At 38.0% G+C, this 21391-nt stretch overlaps 1 long non-coding RNA gene across 1 annotated transcript; it reads right to left on the bottom strand.

Moving 5' to 3' along the window:
* Window positions 1-203: 203 nt before the first annotated feature.
* Window positions 204-2779, bottom strand: LOC127977432 (uncharacterized). The gene is made up of 5 exons (XR_008158204.1): window positions 2654-2779; window positions 1546-1661; window positions 1344-1428; window positions 708-835; window positions 204-583 (listed from the first exon to the last, which is right to left on the bottom strand). It is a non-coding gene; the product is annotated as an uncharacterized LOC127977432 (long non-coding RNA).
* Window positions 2780-21391: the final 18612 nt, after the last annotated feature.

Below are 21391 nucleotides of genomic sequence, written 5' to 3'. Positions count from 1 at the left end.
GTGCATATTTGCTACTAAAATATAAAAAAATACTTTCTGGTGTACTGATGTCCCAGATGTTATTAATCCGATCAAAAATGTTTATGTCTTAAATAAAAAAATAATCCCAATAATTAATATGTCGTTTTTCCAAGTCTAAAATAAACACATATGAGCCTACCTAGTAAAATTATGTATTTAACAAGAATCTTCAGAACACAATATTCACCATTTTCATTTTATTGAAGCATAGACTATAAAGTTGATAAAGTAGCATCAAGACAAATAAGATTCAATGAAAATAATTATCATCAAAGATACATTAACCTCATATATAAATCAGTTCACACAGATGAGTGATGAAATGTCCTTAAAAGTCACACAGTCCCATCCAGTCAACTGTGATACAGATCATGTGATACATATAAGACATGAGATACTGTTCCACAAAATAATGATTCCCATCATCACATCTAAACTGGTTTCATCTCCCCATCGTGTTCTTCTTCTCTCGTGTCTGGAAACAGTTTGTGGTTGATATCCAGCACTGATGTGGTGTAGCTTGTTCTCAGCCAGAGGATCTCTCAGTCCTAACATCCCAGACCTGGTCAAAGTGAAACAAACAAACAATGCAGATGAAGTTGTTTAATGGACAGAGAGCGCAGCTTATGTTCTGTGTGGTTTTAGCAGGGTGAGTAACTATGACCCTTGTAGTACTGTACACTTACCATTCTTCAAGCTGCTTTAAGACCTTTTGAGAAGCTTTTTCTCTGAAGACAATTTACCACATCCTCTTCTTTCACTCCTTTCAAGAGCATCACTTGGTCAAAACCTCTCATTTGGCTGATGAGATCATCTGTACAAATAAAAATACTGCAATAAATATGTCATTCTCCAAGAATTAAGAAAAAGTTACAGAAGCAAAGGTCTTGCTCATGAGACTGCATTAGCATGTGTAGTTCTCAGAGACTCTAGAACTGATCTAATGTTGCAGTAAATGTGTTTTTTTCCTCTAGAATCTTTCTCCAAAGTTCCTGACTTCTCTCACAAATGTGTTTTAGTCTGTGCAGTGTAAGGCCTGGCTTCAAACCAATCAACTATCAATTCACAATTTATAACATAACATTTACAAAACAATGAAATAATGTCAATTGGTGTTAATATCAACTAAACCAATTTCATGATACTTGTCTGCTTTTAAAACAGGTGGTGTGTTTTTAAAAACATAATATTAAAAATGTCCAGTCACACTTTGCTAACATGCTGTAATTGTAATAGTATAAAACGAAATCAAGGCTGACATGACCAGTTCTGTGAGAGATCATCATAAAATGTTGTATAACATTGCTTCAACACACACATACCAGAGGACTTCTGTTTGTTTGAGCTCAAGATGGCCGTCTTCATTCCTCATCCTGAGCAAATCATTTCCTTGGTCTTCCTTCTCTTCTGTGAAACAAGATAATCTCTACTTACTCTCTGTGCAATTAATATTGCTCATTAAACATAATTAAGTTAATTTAAGTAAGATTCAGACCAGAGCATTTTTGGAGTAAACAAATGTACCTGGGAAGAGCTGATCATGGCAAGATTCGCTGAGACTCAGTAATAGCTCTTTTAGGTTTTAGGAAGGTTTGTGAGGGTTGGCTCTTAAAATAGCTGTTGAGCTCGATATTTTAGACCTGAAAAAGAAGAACAGCATTATCTGGAAAAATCCTGTAAGACAGAAGGAAGGACATATTATTAATAACGTGCAGCTTGTACATTACACCTCTGTAAAGATGCTGTAAAATTAAATGTTAAATGAATCCATTATTGAAAGCAAGTAATTAATAACAAGCTATAGTCATATGAATTATTTTGATAGTGTCAGATGAGACCGTCCTGGGGCTTGTACAATATCATACAAGTGTTAAACTGGATTATTAAGACTGTGATGTGTTTAGGGATCTTTTTTAAGACTTTGACCCTGTCCAGATACCCACACTTGCAGTCTTGGCCACTTGAGAGTGTGTGTACGTGACAGTGTGTGCACAAGACTGTCCCCGGTCTTAATAATGCCAAAGCACAGCGTCCTTAACACACACTAAACCGCTCCAATACTGCTCCGGAGCGCTATACAAAGCTTAGTGTATCCCATCATGCATCATGTTTTGGAATAAATAGTCAGACTTTTTGCCGAGATCTCACAAGAGGTCATGGAAAGCTGTCCAATGTACAGTATGTGAAATATTGATAATTAGATATTAAAAATCTCTTTAAACACATAAGTGTCCCATAAGGCAGTGGCTCCCAATCCTGGTCCTGGAGAAGCCCAACACTGCACATTTGAGATGTCTCCCTGATCAAACACACCTGATTCAACTCATCAGCTCATCAGTGAAGACTCCAAGGCAGATAAGAGAGACACCAAAACCGTGCAGTGCTGGGGTTCTCCAGGATCAGGATTGGGAAACACAGTCATCAGGTCATGAAAAGTGGTCACGTGGTCATCATGCTCACTCGAACACTAGGCAAAATACAGGAAAGACTTCAAATAAGTAATCAAGTGGTCAAGTGAAAAGATGGCAAGTGTGGGTATTTGGACAGTGCAACAGTTTAAGAAACAACAAATGCTGTACAAATTATAACAGCAGGAATTTTTGATAAAAGAGACAAACTATCACAGACTTACTGCTGCAAATATCTGCCTCCGCAGCTTTCTGTCTTCTCCATTTCTGAAGGAATCCCTCTCCAGAAACACCACTGGGCTGACTGCCTTTACGTCTTTTCAGCTAAAAATATAAATAATAAAAAAGGGGAGAGAAAATAAAATTGAATTATATACAGAATGTTAATAATGATCTGTGAGCAAAATATATATATATATATATATATGAAAATAAATAAATATATAAATATATATATATATATATATATATATATATATATATATATATATATATATATAAATAAATAAATAAATAAATATATATATATATATATATATATATATATATATATATATATATATATATATATATATATAAACTGATATGAATGAACTGCAAGATGGAAAAATACATGTTTTATTATTTATTTTTAATTTGATTTTTTTTTTTTTTTTTGGATTCACATTAAAAGGTATTAAAAGCATGGTACAGAACACATGATTACTGTGATATCTGTCATATAAAAGCACATAAAAACACTAACATTACAGTGATACAAACATAGCTGGTTTGGTGATTATTGTATTGTTGTATTGATTATTAATATATCATAGTAAAACTACAGTTACAGTTACTAATGTCCCATTTACTGTGTTTTAACTTCACATTTCATTTATTACTATTGTGTCGTGATTACCATGATTTTACTACAAATACAACTTACATCATTGATCCTGAAATTAATAATAATATAAAACGGATCGAAGGTCTATGGCACGTCACGTGACAGATAGAGTTTAATCACACTAATTAGCAGCTGTGTTCATTTATTTAAACGCAATGAAACTCAAAGACAGCCGCGGATGACCGATATAATACAGCGATTAAACATATGGCACTAATCTGATTAATAAAGACAGAATACATTTGATAAAAGGCATTAAAAGAGCGTATATACGACTACTCACCCAAAATGTGGGACTGATAGAAAGTATCGCGCGATGTGTGCTGAATGAGACTTCTTGAACGTGATTTCATAGCGATAAACATCTCATGTCCTCGTGTCGAATTCTGACGCCAAAAGTTTCCCACTGAAAGCAATGAAGGTCGTAGTGCTTCGATAGTCGACGCCGAGAGGCACATTTGGCGTCATAAAAGTGACGCTAGGGGCGCTTGACCATGCTTCGGTTTTTGACGCCTTTGGAGTGAGAATGGGTTGCAAAAAATCACTGCAGTCTACTGATGGTTAGAGTTAGCATAAAAACATCCACTAAATGACAAATGAAATTAGACACATTCTACCTAAGCAAGAGAGTTTCATAGTATTAATAATAAAAAATAATGTTGAAGAGGCAAGGCTACAGTGTGGGTCCAGAGGGCAAAGGCAGTGTAACCAGCAGAGTTAATGTTCTCGGAAGGCTGCAGTGGAGCTGGAGCAACTGAGGACCAATTTTAAAATAAATCTTAACCTTCTTTAAGTATTATTCAATCAGTCATTTTTTCACCATGTCATGTATCTCTGCAGTCTCTAGAAGCAATTTATAACAATTTCAACTAAAATTAATGTTTCATTATGTTTAATTTATTTGACAAATAGTTTTGTATTGTAGTGTCAAGGGCATCATGCACATTATTTTTATGTGGGCATAAGTCCAGAGGGTCTCACAATTGCCCATTTGAGTGGGGACTCGCATGCTTGTCATGTGACAGACAGCAGTCACAATACCACTGTATAACAGATATAGGCTTATGTACCTACTGAAAAAATACAATTAATTAAATAAATAAATAAATAAAAATTGAGAGAATTTCTTAAATGTTAAGCATTTTAATGAAGATGTTTTGTCCTAGCCAGCGGGGACTTGGACAAGTACAGAAACAAGGTAAAAGTATATATTTTTTTAAATTGTTTTTTTTTTGTTTTTTTTTTATGGTTGCTTGTTTACTACTTCTATGCCATTTTGCAGATTTACGCCACCCACAATGACATTTCATGTCAAATGTCTTGATTGGCTGTAATCATGTCATGCAATAGCGCAATTTAAGCATTATCTTTCAGTAAAGATAACAATATATATCATTCTGGCTGCTGTATAAAAAAATAAAAATAAATACATAAATACCATATAAATAAATAAATGTTATGTAAATGTAGGAGATAGTTCTTTTTGTGGTTAGATGGTGTTAAAACTAGAGTTTTATTTAGTTATTAAAGCACTAGGAGCTTTTCTCTGGATCATTAGAAACTGAAAAGTTTTTTACATGAGTTGCTAATGAATCCTTAAGTATTTCTCCTCATTCAATGTTCCACAATCAACTCAGAAACAGTTTACCTGTGTAATTATATGGCATTTTACCACACTAATCACACTGATAAGAATACTGAATGAACAACCATTTGAATTATGTTTATTTAAATTCTAGTCAAAAGGATGCATACACATACTGAAGAAGGAATATTATGTTCTCTCTCTTGCTGACTGTGGCCATCTGGACTCAATAAAGCTTTTCTTTCTAAATTAGCAGCTGTCAGAATAACAAAAAAACTGGGCTTTCTCTTCTCTCTTGAAACTTTCACTCTCATGGTCAGTTCTTTTTACTCTTTTATGGCAGGGCTTATACAATTTGATACAAAAGTCCAAAGAGGCCTAGCGTTATTTATTTATTGTCGGTCTTGTTTCCCTTAAGCAAGATGTAATAATACTAGCATAATGCATTGCTTCTTAGTGGTTCCATAATTTGGAACTTGTAAAACAAATAAATTTTGTTCTTTGACAACACAGGTAAATTATGTCTTAGTTTGGTTTTAGTGAGCTCAGAACAACAGCCAATGCAAATTGTGAAATTCCAAATACATTTAATCAATTAAATCAATCAATTCAAGTTCAAGTTCAAGTCTGCTTTATTGTCAATTTCCACATGTACAGTACATACATACAGAGAATCGAAATTGCGTTACTCTCAGACACCGGTGCATAAAGATAACATTAACATTAAAGCCTAAAGAAATAACTAGATCAAATATAAAATGTAGATACAATTATACAATAAGGGAATTATAAAAAACAACATATAATAAAAATAAAAGTTAAAAATAAAGTTAAATAAAGCAGCGCAAGGTAAATGACAGATATAGTGCAAATCAATGAAGTGAACAACAGTGCAGTTAAAAGATTTTTTATTGCAAAAAAAAAAAAAAAATCACTTATTAAATCAATCAATAAAATAAAATGTTGTTGCAAGCACCACATCACCACATTTTCTTCAGAGAATCAAAAATTGTATTTTTAAAGTTATTGTAAAGTGAACAGACAGCTTGAATAAAGGTTCAAGTTTCAGATAATTATTAGATTATTAATTATTATTACTTTATATATTTTTTTTTTCATTAGCGGCATCACTTTCTCTTACATGTTAAACAGCCTTCCCTTATACTTGTTCTTGTTCACTTTTGGTTTACTGAGGAGTTGTTTCTCTCACTCAATCTGTCTGTGGACTGTTTTGCTGTGGCTGGTTAACATCAATCAACCAGTGAACACCAGTGAAATAAGTGGAGAGAGTTGTTCTAACAGCCATCTGTTCCTCCATCACATGCTCATCTTGAGTAGTTCTCTTTCTTTCAAGATCTTGCAGTTCATTCTGTGTTATAAAGTGATTATAAAATAGTATTTAAAGGAACAAAGTTTTAAAGCTCTTTTGGGTTGAGATTAAACTCTTTTAAAATACACATTTCACGAGTTCACACTTACATATAATTAACTGAAGTATTAGAATGCATATTTGGCGTGCTGTCCGGGGAAGAGGCTCCGAGCTCGGGAATGGCCCGAACCTAGAGTTGTGTGTGTGTGTTACATTGTGAGTACTTTGTCTTGCTAAGATACATTTTGCTAACATTTCTTCTTCTTCTTCTTCTTCTTATTATTATTATGTATTTATTTTAAATATTTTTAATTTATTTTTATTTTATTTTACAGCTTGACAGGAATTGTTACATATCATATGTAATTCCAAGTTTGTTCTGCATTGCCATTACTGTCAGTTCACTAATCTTTGTTAAAATGTCACTAATTTAAAAAATGTTAGTCACATTAATTTATGGATGTAATAATTGAGGGATTAATTCGTTAACAACCAGTTTTTCATCATAAAAAAAAAAAAAAAAAAAAAATATATATATATATATATATACGAAATATATATATACGAAAACTTTTAAATTAGGCCTATCAATACATACTGAATGGAATTTAAATAAAAACTGTAATATTGTAGACACCTGGATATATCTGCACATTTAGATATGTTAAGATAGATATTTAATTTTGTTTCAGTTTAAACAAAGAGGTCTGTGTGGCCTAACCTTGTTTATTATTATTATTATTATTTTGTTTTTTGTTTTTTTTTTATGGTCCGAATCATTCAACAGTGACCACAAAAGTTTACGCAGCATGAACAGGGCATAATTTGTTCCACCCAGGTTCTAGACATGAAAATTTTCAGTTAATGTCTCTGTGCATTATTTTCTCTTTCTCCCTAAATAGTTCTTGACTGTGTTAAGTGTGTGAATAATATTTGAAAGTACTTCACAAAGCAAATAAAGTACTATTGATAACATCTGGATATTATCAGTGTGTGTCAATGATTTTGGTCATTTTTAACATTGTAAGAATCTCAAGGAAGGCCTGTCTTTTACAGTACATTGAAAAAACAAACACACATGCGCACACACACACACACACACACACATACAATGGAAGAAGCCAAATTGCCCCACCTCTCAAAGAAAACAGATCTTGAATTCTTGAACCTGGATTTGGTATTTTAATATATAATAATACAATCATAATAAAAACAGTATGGTTGGCCTCTCAGCACAGCGTTCAAGTGGGGCGTTTTGATGCAAAGCCAAACGCTTCACTCACAGATCTATTTCACCGTCAAGAGGTGATATCAGAACAGACGCTGCTTTGACACAGTAAAGTGTTCAGCAAACAAACATACATCCATGCTCTGCCAGAGCAGAACGGCGTGTTAAACTGCAGCTGTACCACGGTGTGTGTGCGTATTACGTTTCGGGTGCATGTTATTGGATTGTCAGTCACCTCCACTCTCTTTCTTTCTCACACCATCTATCCAAATCTGGTGATTGGCAGGCAATTATCTCACTGTCGATGAACTCCTCTATCCTACACATCTACAGTCAACGCGTGACAGTGTCAGCCAAAGCCAAGCGCATAAGGGGGCTCCCAGGGGCACAGATGCATGGAAGCGTATGTACATGTGCAGCCACAGGTCATTTCAGCAACATAATGCAGCCCCTAAGGAGAATTTTCCATGAGCTGCAAGCTTGGACGCATGGTGTGAATGGTGGTCAAAATTACATAGTGATACAGAATAAACTGAATGTGCCTGTGGCCACAAGAGGGCTGAGTTTACATTGCTGACAGCATGATTGTCTATAAGTGCTTATTACTATCTGTGGTCATGATTAATGTTATTTCAGCATCAGTTCAGTGGTTGCCCTGCCTCTGCTAATGGATCAAAATAAAGAGGTGAAGATGAATTTCAGCATGAAGAGTGTGAAAAGATTCAAGTCTGTGTACAGAATGACAGGCTAAGTGCATACAGAATGTGATATAAACAAATTGTTTAGTGTTTCAAACTATAGTATACTACAGCTGATAGTCAAATGTTTAGGCAAACTGAATTTGTTTCTTACGATATAAAGAATAATTTTGATTTAAAGAAGGCTTGTGCATTGCAAACTTGATACTTATAGACACAAATCAATTGTGTTACCATAAGCCTTTCTGTGGAAACACTACATTAATTACAAGACAGAATACTGCATATTGTACATTTGTTTAAAAAAGGTATCCCAGTACACCTCAAGATGTTTGAGAGAATACAGGTGGATCTGTAATAATCAATAATGCCTTCTGTTTATTCTTCTTATTTTTTTTATTACTAGGCCTAATTGGGGCAACGTCTTAACCTCAATGGTTAGATATAGTTAATTTGTCTTATTCAGTTTTACATGACCAGTTTTTTTTTTTTTTTTTTTATAATTATGCTATTATTTTATTACAGTTCCATCAACTAATGCACAAATCGTTATAGAAGTAGGCAGAAAAGGATGGGCATATCTTCATTTTGAGCAAATGCAATATACGTCTGCCTGTTTTGTCGTCATGTAGGACCAGCACTGATCCAAATGTCTCATTAAACCTAATCAGTAATGCTGTTTTCCAGGTGCAGTGCGACAGCAACTGCAACAGAAGCTGAAATATGGAGGCATGCTGTAAGGTGGTTTGCCCTTTCGGCGGACAGGAGAGGAGGGTGCAAGGAGGGACTGGCGCGTCAGCAGCAAGAGCAGCAACAGCAAAAGCTGCCACAGCACCCACCTAGTGATTTTGTTTAAGTGCATGTTTTTTTTTCCCACATTGTGTTTATCCCCTTTCTAGGCACCTCCTTTTTTGGCATGGAGACAGAAATTACATACCCAAAATAAAAAGGTTTCTGCTCATGATTCTTTCTGACTAGATACATATTCAACATATGTTCACAAAGCTGACACTTTAAAGTTTACTGTTCAGGAATCAGAATCACTCAGACTGTTATGATAATAGAGATATATAAGCTCAAACATAAAAACAAAAATAAAAATATTAAAAACATATTTTATAAATGTATTTAAAAAATGTGTTGATGTAAGATATGAGTTTAGAAATAGAGTGTAGCTAAAGCCACAAGTCTTTCAAAACTTCATTAGAAATTTCATAATCTAATCTGTAAAACTGTGAATTTTATGAAATATTTTCTAAGGCCATGTCATGTGTGTTTTTTAGAGAAGGCAAATCAGATTGATTTATGGCCCTTGTCATCCCTGTAAGATCTCACATGTAAACTCTTCTGTTTATTTTGTATGTGTGTTGGCTTTGCAAAACTCCCCATTCATGATTGTATTGTTCTCACCAAACGAGTCTTTCACACCTCCGCCAGGTACGACACATTATCCGCATTATTCTTTTATCATTATTCTTTTGTTTTTATTCCACCTTTATTAGCATTGATTGTGGTTTTTCAGGCTTTACAAAGCAACAAAGCAGCGATCTCACTTCAGTCTCTCTTTGCATTTAGCCTTTATTTATCAAAAGTCTTAATATAAAAATACAACAAAACATTTTCTTACGACATTGACGTGAATTATTGAGACAAAAATGCATTATGAAGAAGAAAAGCACCTGCTATTAGTAGCATCGGAGCTAACGTTAGAATCAAGCTACATCAGACAATTTATGAAATTATTAGTACACTTTTATACAAAACTCACTTTAAACCCCGATCGAGTGTTTATAATAACTTCCTTTAGCGATCAGGGGTGGAATTTGGTCTTTTACTATTGTAAAAATATGCTATTTGTAGCCTTTTTCATCGCTGCACAAGTTAGCATTTCCCATGTACATTTTTTTGTATATTTTATAAAATGCCCCAGATCTCAAGAAAATCTCATACCAAGCTTTTCTATCGTAATCGCGGGTTTATTATTCTGATATTTCGTGTATACAGAGGTGTTTCAGTGTTGTTGTGAGCAGATATGAACCAGGAACTGTTCACGAACCATGTGACACGATCTGACGCTGTCCGGTTTTGGGACTGTCAGATTGACAACCCAAAGGTCCAATCAGAGTCTGTCTGGGTCACAGCTCGAGCACACGGAAGCAAACAAACAGAGACGGCTGTGGCAGAGGCTATTTATCATCAGATCGCGTAAATCAGTGGAAAATGAATAGAAATGACGATTCTGTCTGAAGAAATATGAAGTAAACATCAGTAAATATATCCATATATCTCCGCAGATATGCATCTTTGGTTTATAAATCCTTATTGACGCTGTTCAGTCTATGTGAACACAAATAAACCGCTGCTGATGTGACTGAATATGAGTGAGTGGTGAATTTCTATTAAAAATGGGGCATAATACGGATTTATTATTTTGCACTCCTGACATAAATCACTAAATATCTGTCACTGCAACAATGTTGTATCAAAATATTGGTCAAATATCGAAGCTAGAGTCTTTAAACTTTCAATTGATGCACAGTTTGTCCAGATCAAGTAAGAGAGTGATGTTTAATGTGCTGTGAAAGTGAAACAATAATAAACTGGGGCCGTCGGCGATGTTTGCACGTAAAGGGGATAACTGTGCGTTTTTTTATCCATTTATTCTGTGTTTGTTGTTGACTGTGTTTTGTGTTAATTGTTGACTTTGTTCATGACTTTGTTGTTCGTTTTTTATAATTAAATATATGAATTTGTGGTCATTAATTCTGTGTTTGTTAACTTTGTTCACGTTGTTTTAGTATGTGAAAAAATGCCGAAAATAAGGCAAAAGGTCAATCCAGTGGTGATTTTAGCGGATTCGTAACACATCCGGCACAGCTCCGGTAGGCGGAATCGTTTCACGCACCCATTACGTATCTGTAACGGGATGATCAGGCGGTGCTGGATCGGCGCTGGCACATATCCGCAACAACCCCTAAAAACAGACCAGAAACGGCTTCGGCCCGAAGTGCGTTTGGACTCAGGAACGAGTCCGTGAGGCGGATGCGGGCCAAACCCGGCTCTATCGTTTTGCGGTTGCGGCCCTGTTCCGTTACAGCATCCAGTGGCTATCTGGGATGTGACGTCTGTTTTTATATTGTTTATCAACAGTAATGTTAAATTGTTTGGATTAACTAGAAGAGTAGACAGACATGACTGTTTATTCATAACCGTCCTGAAAATAAGTAAATATTGTTAGCTGATGCTAACTGTCTAGCTAACAAGCTTGCTGGTGCTAACTTGAGGTAATTTTTATAAATAATGTCCAAATATTTTTATTCAACCACCTATATATATATATTAGGGGTGTAACGGTTCACAAAATTCACGGTTCGGTGCGATACGATACACTGATGTCACGGTTCGGTTCGGTACGTTTTAGATACAGCAAAATGTAAAATCATCTCAACTTTTCAGAATGCTGCAAGCGCACCGCGGGTCATGTGACAAGAACTAACCAATCAGCGTCATCCTTTCCCGTAACAACGTTGAAAGCTCAGCCAAGATGAAGGAACAGCTGATCATAGTTGTATATGGATTGCAGTTTTGAAATAAATTTAGTAGCAGAGCTAGCCTACTGCGAGCGATTTTTAGAGCTGCAAATCCATTTATACTTTGCTGAAATTTTCGCGTCTTCATGGAGAGAGCAGCACGTCATTGTTGCTTAGCAAAGGCAGATGCCTCATAAGCGCTTCTGCCCGAGCGCTTTGGAAAGGAGGAGAAAGACGCGCCTAGCGTTTTCCACGCGTTTTTAGGCGCGATATGTGAATGGCCCCTAAGGCGCTCGCTCACTCAGCATGCGCTGAAGGCTCCTTGCAAAATGTCTAATGCATTTAACAGACCAGAAATAGAAGATCCTCCAATAACCAACAGGTCTGGTGTTTGGGTGCACTTTGGATTCCCTGTAAGCTATAATGGTGATGACAGAATTAATGGTAAATAGTAAGGTCTCATATCCGTGGCTATAATATAATGTAACCTAAATGAAACCTACCAATCGCCGCGGTGATGTCTTTTGCCCTGTTTGAGTCAGTTGGAAATGCCTGACTAAATGCTGCGGGGATAGTTTGTTGTAGTATGTTTCTCCTTTTTTTCGTCTTTTCCCAGATACTGACACACTAAGGTGATGTCGGCGTAAATGAGTTGACATGTTTCAAGTATTCCCGCTGGTGGTTTTTTTTTATTCCCGCTGGTGTACCCTATTGTCATGTAGCAGATGCGTCCGTTGTTTTTTTATCCACCACTCTCTTGCCATCACCATTATAGCTTACAGGGAATCCAAAGTGCACCCACACAACAGACCTGTTGGTTATTGGAGGATCTTCTATTTCTGGTCTGTTAAACGCACTGGCCACAGCGTACCGTGCATGAACTGCTCACTCACTCAGCGCGTACTACTGAGTGAGTGAGCGCCTGACTGAGTAGTCTAACATAAACACATAAGTTGGTGTTTTTTCTTCTACGGGGTTGTCAGGGGCGTTGCCTGTTACGTCGTTTGGGTTATTGGGCTACCTTGTTGAACGCATATCATTATATTTCACTTTTTTTTTTCAAATATAATTAATTAGTTCAACGAACCGTTCGGTACATAATGCGTACAGTGTACCGAACTGAAAGCCTCGTACCAAACGGTTCAATACGAATACGCGTATCGTTACACCCTTATATACCCACCCTATAGATAGATAGATAGATAGATAGATAGATAGATAGATAGATAGATAGATAGATAGATAGATAGATAGATTACATCTAGGGACGAAAGTAGGGATGTGATGTTCAGAACATGGTAACTACAGTAATTATCAAAGAGGGGAAGAGATGCACCCCGTTTGGCCAGGGGTGTTTTTACACCACAGACAAGATTTGAGAAGGAAAAAAATCATTATGAAAATATAATTATATTTTCCTTTTTGAAATGTTCTTCCTAACTTCATGCCTTATTATCATGTCACATATAACTGTGATGTTCTGTAAAACAACAAACTTTAAAATACTTTTTTCTTACTGGTGAAAATCAGATGGTCAACTCTACTTTATCTCAGGTAAATCACAGTGTAAACTGCACAGTGAACATTACTCTCGTCAACGTAGTCCATCAACAACAAAAATATATCTTGACTCCATATAGTGGTTATTTTGGAAAAAATACCAGGTATTTTGAGCAGTAGGATTATTAAAAAAAAAATATGTGCTAATATAAAATTAAATTAAGTAGCAAACATCTATCTTTCAGTGCTTTTTTACTTAAGTACATAAAAACAAATTAGTACTTTTGTACTTTCACTTGAGTAAAATTGAAAAAGGAGTACTTTTACTTTTACTGGAGAAATATTTTACTATACGTATCTGTACTTTTACTCAAGAACTTGATTTGTGTACTTCGTCCACCACTGCTTGGAAGTGGTTTTTGCACTGTGGGCAGGTGCTAAAGTCCTGCTGCAAAATTAAATCAGAATCTTCATAAAGCTTGTCAGCAGATGGAGGCATAAAGTGCTACAAAATCTCCTGGTTGATGCCTGCATTGACTTTGGACTTGATAAAACACAATGGACCAACGCCAGCATAATTCACGGCACCTCAAATCATTATTGACTTCAGAAACTTCACACTGGACTTCAAGCAGCTTGGATTCTGTGCCTCTCCAGGTGTCCTCCAGACTCAAGACCTTGATTTCCAAATTAAATGCTACATTTATTTTCATCTGAAAAGAGGACTTTGGACCACTGAGCAACAGGCCAGTTCTTTTTCTCCTTACCCCAGGTGAAATGCTTCTGATGTTTTTTGTGGGTGGCTTGGTTCTAGGAATGAGACAGCCGCAGTCCTTTTCCTGAAGATGTCTAAGTGCGGTGACTCTTGATGTGCTGACTCCAGCTCCAGCCCACTCCTTTTGAAAGCTCCCCTAAGTTCTTGAATCGATTTTCTTGACATTCCTCATAAGGCTGCGGTTCTCTCGGTTGGTTGTGCAAATTTTTCTTCCACACGTTTAGTTCCACTCAACTTTCTGTTAACATGCTTGGATACAGCACTCTGTCAACAGCCAGCCCTTTCAGCAATGACTTTCTGTGGTTTACCCTCCTTGTGGAAAGTGATGATGATTGTCTTCTGAGAGGCTATTATGTGAGTCTAGGAGTGTCACAGTGTCTGGGTTGTGTTCCCTGGGTTTCCACTAGGTGTCCTCGTTTCCCACGGTGTCTGTCACTTTATTAACTGTCTGTTCCCTTATTTGGTCACCTTCCTCCTTGTTTGAGTTAACTGATTATTCCCCACCTCCCCAGTCTCCAGTTCCCTCATTACCTTTCTATGTATTTATATCCGGTCTGTCTGAGTATGTGTCACGGAGTCCTTGTCTATGTTTCATGCTTTCCATAGTCTTGCCCTTGCCGTGTGTTATTGTCTGTTTTCATGTTGTTTGGATATTCTGGTTTTGACCCTGCCTGGACTGTTTACCCCTTTGGATTTGCCCTGAAATAAACATCATACCTGCAATTGGATCTCTCCTTGTTTCCTATATCACCGAACGTGACAGAAGGACTCCGTCAACACGAGATCCAGCGAGATGTCATCAACGAGATGTCAGTTGATGTTTCTTCCCCAGCCAGAGAGCGGGAGAGAAGCAGTTGGTTTGAGGAAACCCGCCTGGTCATGTTTCATGGGACCAGGGGAGGTTGCCGAGGAGGGAGTGGACGAGAGGAGGCTCAGCATCGCTCTCCACCATGGCCCCACTTCGATTCAGGGCTCACGTGGGAGGGACCAGAGCCACCGTCTCACCATGGTGGATGGAGAAAGCCAGCACCACTGCCCATGATGGCCGCAGGTCCAGTGCCACTGCACAAGATGGCCGCCAGCCCCGCACCACAAGGCAAGATGTAAGCCAGCCTTACACCGCAGTACAAGATGGCCGCTAGCTCAGTGCCCCGAGGCAACATGGCCACCAACCCAGCACCGCGAAGCAAGACGGCCGCCAGCTCAGCGCCACAGCACAAGATGGCCGCCAACACAGCGCCACGAGGCAATATGGATGACAGCACAGCGCCACAGCACAAAGTGGTCACCAGTCCAGCAGCACGGTGCAAGATGGCTGCCAGCTCAGCGCCAACGCCCAAGATGGCCTCTGACACATTTCTTGATTATTTCGCTATGCTGTCAAAGATCCTCGAGATTCCCAAAACTGTTCATGTCATGGCTGTTGAGCCAGCACCACAGCCCAAGATGGCCGCAAGTCCAGCGCCACAGCACCGGGTGGTTGCCAGCCCAGTACCACAGCACAAGATGGCCGCTAACCCAGCGCCAACGCCCAAGATGGCCACCGGTCCAGCGCCACAACCCAAGATGGCAGCCGGTCCAGAGTCATGGCACAAGATGGCTGCTTGGCCAGCGCCGCTGTATGGGATGGCAGTCACAGCTGACCCTCCGGAGTTGAGTCAGGCTCCAGTGAACTCTCCAGAGTCGAGTCAGGCTCCAGTGAACTCTCCAGAGTCGAGTCAGGTTCCAGTGAACTCTCCAGAGTCAAGTCAGGTTCCAGTTGACCCCCCAGAGTCGAGTCAGGTTCCAGTTGACCCTCCAGAGTCGAGTCAGGTTCCAGTGAACTCTCCAGAGTCGATTCAGGTGTTCGTGGACCCTTCAGAGTCAGGGCTAGTCACCGGTGACCCTCAAGAGTCAGGGCTACTCACCGCTGACCCTCCACAGTCAGGGCTAGGTACCATGGACTTTCCAGAGACAAGGCTGGTCACCGTTGACCAGTGTTAATTTCGTTGACTAAATATTTTCGTCATTATTTTCGTCACGAACATATTTTTGCCGACGAAAACGAAACGAAAACTAAAATAGAAGGCACTGATGGAGACTAAAACTATGACTAAATTGATTGACATTATCGTCAACGAATAAAGGACGAGACGAAAATAGACTGACGAAAATCAAATCAGCAGACGGGAGAGATGCGAGGAATGAGCAAAATAACCGGCAAAACAGAACAGACTGCATTAGAGAAGAAAACCAATCAGAGCCTGACTTATTGAGACGTGAAGCGAAGGTTTTCAGGTTTTATGAGCTCCCGGGAAGTCGGCATTCGAAGAGGTGAAGGGATTTTAAGCAACATCCTCTGGTGGAACGGCAACGCCATTCTGGCGTTGTATTGCGCCTGCGCGAATTTAACTGCTACTTTGTGACGTTCTAATTTAACGTTCTACTACGGGAGAACAGCTGATTTGCCGGAGTCGCTACAACGTGAGAGGTTAGGTAAATAAATGTTATGTTTTTAGACTTATTTACATCATACAATATTAAAAACTCCTCTTCTGACAAAAGATTGTCATTTAACGCCAAAAGCAATCCTTCTCTTGCTTTTTTAAATTATATATTTTTTTGGATCTCAATAAATGAATTAATGCTGCGTTGCGCTGTTCTGTTTTACCGTACCTTAGTGACTTTTACGTTCTTGGCTACAGCGGTGTGACGGCAAACTTCCGGTCGCCGTAGCCGTTCCATTCGCAGCTGTTGCTTAAAGTCCCTACTGTCTAAAAGAGCGACAAAATGTCCACAGCTCACTTCACGTTTGACGACGAACAAAACAAAGTGTAAAGCACGCAGAGCGCTCATTCGTGGCAAGAACACAACCAATTTGAAAAGACATTTACAGACGAGCCACCCGGACATTTTCTCAAATGTAATTTTACAACGATGTTCTTTTGTTTATTGAGCTAAGCAAAATTGGAATAGTGCAGTGCGTAGATGTTGTAGCATTAAATATTACGAACTGAAAAGTACTGTAAAATAGCCCCTTCTTCAAATTAGATGCGAGCACAATACTAATACGTAATATTATGATAAATACATTTGATTAATACTAATGTTTAGTATATTTTATAATGTTCTACTTGTTGACAATATCACAAATATTTCTATATTAGTCATGTGAAACATGAATGTTCACATCCTATCATTATACATACAAATCTAGCAATATTGTAGTATTTAAAACATACAATATTGCTAGACAAATGAATACCTTATAAAATCTTGTTACTTTTTTTATCCACCTAGCTGCCAACTTATTAAATATTTACTTTAAATGTATGCACTTATTGTTCAGCTCAGCTGTAAGCTTTAAGGTCCTGGACCTAACGTTATTTTTCTTGATGGTCAATTGGCAGCTAGTTATTGTTTACATTATCATGACAGTGTTTGTTGCTGCATAAAAGCTGAAATAAAGACACAGTTGTGTTGAAATAAAGTTGAATTTGTGTTTTATATATTTTGGTTAAGTTTGTTTCCTATACCAGCTGTAAAAAAATTGTCTAGTAAATCTGTTATTGATTTTAGTCTTATTTTAGTCGACTAAAATACCAAGCAATTTTAGTCGACTAAAATAAGACTAAAATTAAAACAAATCAGATGACTAAAACTTGACTAAAACTTGACTAAAACTAAAAAGAATTATAGTCAAAAGACTAAGACTAAAACTAAATTAAAATTTTGTGTCAAAATTAACACTGCCGTTGATCTTTCAGGGTCAAGTCAAGTCCCTGGTGATCTTCGAAGACTGTGTCAAGTCACTGGTGATCTTCAAGGACTGAGTCAAGTCACTGGTGATCTTAAAGGACTGAGTCAAGTCACTGGTGATTTTCAAGGACTGAGTCAAGTCACTGGTGATCTTCATGAACAAAGGCAAGTCACCATTGATCTTCATGAGCAAATACAAATCACCAATGATCTTCATGTACAAGTGCAAGTCACCAATGGTCTTCATGAACAAATGTCAGTCACCAATGATCTTTGCGAGCAGAGTCAGGCCAGCACCGATCTTCTGGAGTCCAGTAAAGACACCAGGGGAGTACCAGAGTTTCGTCGTCCCGTGGTGGTCTTCTGCTCTGCCCTGGGGGGCTTCATGTTGTTTTTAGTTTTTTGTTTTTGTGTTCACTCCTGTCCCTGTTCCTCTCTGTTAGTCTGGCCCTCCATCCCTCCCCCTGAGCCTCCACCTGTCTGCCTCCCTCCTGGTCTCTGTTTTGTGTCTGTCGTGGAGCGTCTGGGAGCCGCTCGGTAGAGGGGGGGTTCTTTCACAGTGTCTGGGTTGTGTTCCCTGGGGTTTCCACTAGGTGTCCTCCTTTCCCATGGTGTCTGTCACTTTATTAACTGTCTGTTCCCTTATTTGGTCACCGTCCTCCTTGTTTGAGTTAATTGATTATTCTCCACCTGTCTCCAGTTCCCTCATTACCTTCTGTGTATTTATACCAGGTCTGTCTGAGTATGTGTCACGGAGTCCTTCTCTATGTTTCATGCTTTCCGTAGTCTTGCCCTTGCCGTGTGTTATTCTCTGTTTTCATGTTGTTTGGACATTCAGGATTTGACCCTGCCTGGACTGTTTACCCCTTTGGATTTGCCCTGAAATAAACATCATACCTGCAATTGGATCTCTCCTTGTTTCCTGTATCACCGAACGTGACAAGGAGAGCATAAGTCTAAGTGTGTCTGTAAAATACAGACACTTATTGTGTGTCTGTATGTGGAGTGAAACTTTGGAACAAACTGGACTTGCAACACAAGCAATGCAAAACTATTCATCAATTTAAACTGTTATATAAACATTGGGTCTGGTTAAAATACAGAGGGTCTTTAATTTAAATTGCTGTTGTATTCTGTCTCATAGTGTGAACATGTGCTCAGTGTTTCCTTACAGTCGTTGGTATATTGTCCATTACCATCACTGGTATATTGTCAATTACAATTGTTGGCATTGTTTATTTCTATTACATTGTAGTTAAATTGATGTTGTACTCTGTCTCATAGTGTTAACATGTGCTTAGTGTTTTCTTACCATCGTTGGTATATAGTCCATTACCATCATTGGTATATTGTCCATTACCATTGTTGGCATTGTTCATTCCTATTACATCGTTGGTATAAACTGTTGTTATAAATATTACTTGTTACTTGTGGTAACACTACCATGATATAACACTTGTAAATGATACGTGAGCAAAATAACAATGAAGCTCAATTATTAATTACTAAATGGGGAACTGGGGTGGGATTTAATAAGTTGTCTTCTTCCCATTCCCTTTCAGGCTGAATTTGATCATCATATTTGAATACTGTATATTCAGTTTTTTTTTTTTTTTTTTTTTTTTACTATATTTGTCTACCTTGTACTTTTTGTGCGATTGCCTGGAATAAAAAAAAATAAATAAAAAAAATAAAAAGGTGGACGTCCATGATATGTCCCACAAGGCTCAATTCTTGCACCGCTCTTGTTTAGCCTGTATATGCTTCCAAATAATAGTCAAATAATGAGAAAGTCAAATAATGAGAAAGAACCAAATTGTCTATCACAGCTATGCTGATGATACCCAGATTTACCTAGCCTCATCTCCAAATGACTACAGCCCCATTGACACCCTCTGCCAATGCATTGATGAAATTAATAATTGGATGTGCCAGAACTTTCTGCAAGGAAAAAAACTGAAGTCATTGCATTTGGAAACAAAGATGAAATTTTCAAGGTGAATGCAAAAATTTACTCTAGGGGTCAAACAAATAAAAATAAAGTCAGGAATCTTGGTGTGATTCTGGAGACAGACCTCAGTTTCAGTAGTCATGTCAAAGCAGTAACTAAATCAGCACACTATCTTTTAAAAAATGTTTTGTTTCCAGTCAAGACTTGCAGAAACTTGTATATGCCTTTATCACCAGCAGGGTGGACTATTGTAATGGTCTTCTCACCGGCCTTCCCGAAAAGACCATTAGACAGCTGCAGCTCATCCAGAACGCTGCTGCCAGTATTCTGACTAGAACCAGAAAATCTGAGCATATCACCCCAGTCCTCAGGTCCTTACATTGGCTTCCAGTTACATTAAGAATTGACTTTAAAGTACTTTTACTCATATATAAGTCACTAAATGACCTAGGACCGAAATATATTGCAGATATACTCACTGAATATAAACCTAACAGAGCACTCAGATCACTAAGATTAAGTCAGTTAGAAATACCAAGGGTTCACAAAAACAAGGGGAGTCCGCCTTTAGTTACTATGCCTCCCGCAGTTGGAATCAGCTTCCAGAAGAGATCAGATTTGCTAAACACTAAACACTATTCACATTTAAATCTAGACTTAAAACCAGTGCTTTAAGTGGGCCGGTACGCACCAGTACTCAATACTTCCAATTATAGCTCTTGATCGTTCCGCCACCTCTCCGTGCGCCCAGAATGTACCGATATGCTCATTTGGACATCTGTATTAATAGAGGTTTTAATCCTTTGCCTGCACTGCCACTTTTCAGAGTGCCCTTTACAATGCACACTTCCTAATTCGTCCCACCGAGAGCAGATACTACATTACCCATACACCCTAGGTTGGTGTCACTGTTGGACAGTGTTTTCTCTACCTCCTGTTGGCCTTCTGTAGCTAATCGTAGCTCCGTGTAGCTGTTTTTATTTTATTTTTTCCTTAGAATCTTTATCTTACTATCACTCTCTCTTTTTAAAAGTGATAAAATATAACTTAATTCACACCATATTTCTGATATTATCGATCTTATCAGATTAACTTTGATCGTTCACTTTTATTTTATATCCGTGAGTGCAGTACACCTGCAAAGCGTTAGCACTCGTTAGCTTGTCATTAGCATTTTCATTCTAACCTATCTCTGTTTTCTTTTCTCCTCTCCTTCTCTCTCGCTCCAGTTTTTCACAAGTTCATCAAACAACAGCAGTAAGAACATTTCATCAAGCATGGTGAGTAATGGCTTCTCCTGCTATTGTTATTTGCACCTCTTGCCACATGTACAGTTTATCTATCTCTATCGCAGATGAGGGATTCACATGTGATAAATGCAGGGAAATAGTTAGGCTGACAGAGAAGATTTCAGAATTAGAGACACACATCCAAACTTTAATTGAGGACAGTAAGAATGTGAGGGCACTAGATACGGCTTTGGATGTGTCTAGCTCAGGTATTCCTGTACAACATTGTTCAGTTCTGTAAAACAGAGCCCCTGCAGCAGGGCAACTGGGTGACGGTGAGGCAGCGTAGTCGTGGGTCAAACACCGCTCTTCTGTTCCGATCAAAACATTAAACAGGTTTTCCCCACTCAGTGATGCACCCACTGAGAAACCTGATGAAAGTGCTCTAGCTATTGGTGATTCTATTGTACGGA

Source organism: Carassius gibelio, chromosome B18 (assembly GCF_023724105.1).
Source record: "Carassius gibelio isolate Cgi1373 ecotype wild population from Czech Republic chromosome B18, carGib1.2-hapl.c, whole genome shotgun sequence".
Lineage (NCBI taxonomy): Eukaryota > Metazoa > Chordata > Actinopteri > Cypriniformes > Cyprinidae > Carassius > Carassius gibelio.
The sequence above is the reverse complement of the archived record's forward strand: the minus strand, read 5'-3'. Positions and strand labels throughout refer to the sequence as shown.